The sequence below is a fragment of the Aedes albopictus genome, chromosome 2, assembly GCF_035046485.1.
Source record: "Aedes albopictus strain Foshan chromosome 2, AalbF5, whole genome shotgun sequence".
Classification (NCBI taxonomy): Eukaryota; Metazoa; Arthropoda; class Insecta; order Diptera; family Culicidae; genus Aedes; species Aedes albopictus.
In genome coordinates this window covers 362,507,129-362,509,214 of record NC_085137.1, presented here as the reverse complement: position 1 = coordinate 362,509,214, position 2,086 = coordinate 362,507,129, and the positions used below count along the sequence as shown (strand labels likewise).

The window sequence follows — 2,086 nt, the reverse complement described above, 5'->3', positions numbered from 1 at the left end:
GAAGCAACTGGATGTCGCCTCAGCATACGCGCAGAATCTCGAGGCCGCGTTGCCAGACGAGGGCGAGCTCGATAAGGCCCCTCTAGAGGACTGCTGCACGCAAATAAATCCGTTCCGAAAACTGTCCACATCTAGTCACGAATCCCGGATCGAGCGAGAACTTAATTTACAAATACACCGTGATTTAAAATCACGATATCGAGAAATCTGTCGCACACCTTGCACGTAACGTCTGAGTAACGCCTGACGAACAACAATTGCAGAACAAAAGTCACAAGAACGTGATCTGTGTTCCAGAAGCCGTGATTTTACTTCACGGCTTCTGGAACATAGTTCATGGTCTGCAACAGATTGACAGGCCCAACAGAACAAAAATCACGGGTTCTAGAATTGTGTTCTTATAGCCGTGATTTCAATCACGGCACCGAGAACATAGTTCATGGTCTGTAAAAGAACGCTGTGCGCTGTCTGAACAAAAACCATGCAATTGGAAATTCGTTCCCGAAGTCACCCATCATAACAAATACTAAAAAATTGTTCGTTTTCCGAGATATTTTATTAGAAGGTGGCCATAATATCTTCATAATAGTCTTGCATCAAGGAGCCAAATGTGTTCACAAACGATTTTAATCCCTCGATCGCCGAAACATAGGGCATACTGGCTTCATCCGTTCCTAGAAGTCATAAAGCAGGTGCAAAGGCTGCTCCTCCTGAGTCTTTGATGGATTGTCTCTAGGGAAAAGCGGTGGTTGATCACAGTATACTGCCACGCACGGGAAGTTCAATTTTAAACATTTTCACAGTATTATTCAGATCAATGGTTCAATAGCTTTCACAGTAAATCTTTACAAAAACGTATTAAGGCAAACAATGTTCAATGTTCATCTTAGGTGATTGTTATTTAAAAGAAATTTTAGCTCAGAGCTCCTTTCTGCGATCTGATGAGTCTGCCAGAAGATTTTGCCAACGACGTGCGTGGGAGTTAGAATCTTCTGCTAGATGAAAGTTCTCAGAGCTAGAATGAAATAATTACAAGTTATATGGGCAAAATCCTTCAAAATAACTGAATGTTAAAATAGAAAATATACAAAAATACGCTTACCACTTCTGTTTGCTAATGATCCGTTTTTTTTTTCTTTATCGATGCGTTACTAAAAGTGACAGCTACACATAGCCGTGAATTTTGTTCCCGTTATCGAGCACAAAATCACGCGTATGGACTTACACTATCACAAAAACAGGAACTCTGTTCTTGCATTCAGAATCGTAACGAGTTTGTTGATGACAGAAACAGATGTGATATTTTGTCCCTGATTTCGAGAACAAGTTCACAGAAATGAATTGCAACATATCATGAAAACAAGAACTATATCACGAAACCCAGCTGACTGACTGTTCCAGTTGCCATGATTTTTTGTTCATATAAACCAGAACGGATTTTTAAGCGTGTGGAGTAAGTGAAAGCAGCCATCAACGACGCAGCCGAGAGCAACATCGGATACGTGGAACGGAATCGACGGAACGAATGGATCGACGAAGAGTGTAGAACGGTTTTGGAGGAGAAGAATGCAGCGAGGGCGGTAATGCTGCAGTAAGGGACTCGACAGAACGTGGAACGTTATAAACAGAAGCGGAAACAGCAGACCCGCCTCTTTCGGGAGAAAAAGTGCCGCCTGGAAGAAGCGGAGGGTGAAGAAATGGAACTGCTGCGCCGTTCCTAAGAAACACGGAAGTTCTATCAGAAGCTCAACGCATCCCGCAACGGCTTCGTGCCGCCAAAATATTCCAACGATTACTTTGCTTGGCGATTGTTGGCGATGCAAAATTTCACTTCAACATGATTTTGTGTGTGAATGGGATTCAGTCACACTGCATGTGAGATGATGCGGTCACGTTCGTGTATGAACCACCAGCCCAAAACATAATGTCAACACAGACAGGCAGAAAAAAAATAACAAGCTATAGAAAAAGAAGACCATATACTGATTTATCGACCGTATTCTATTAATAACTTCATGATTCTGTGGCTATATCGGTCTCTTTCTACTCATAGTATAAAGGTGTAGAGATCAAAGTGGATAATGAA

The 2,086-nt window shown here is 42.0% G+C and overlaps 1 long non-coding RNA gene across 1 annotated transcript; it reads right to left on the bottom strand.

Moving 5' to 3' along the window:
* Positions 1-567: 567 nt before the first annotated feature.
* On the bottom strand, positions 568-1,415 carry LOC134287250 (uncharacterized). Its single transcript, XR_009997152.1, has 2 exons — positions 1,103-1,415; positions 568-1,015 (listed from the first exon to the last, which is right to left on the bottom strand). It is a non-coding gene; the product is annotated as an uncharacterized LOC134287250 (long non-coding RNA).
* Positions 1,416-2,086: the final 671 nt, after the last annotated feature.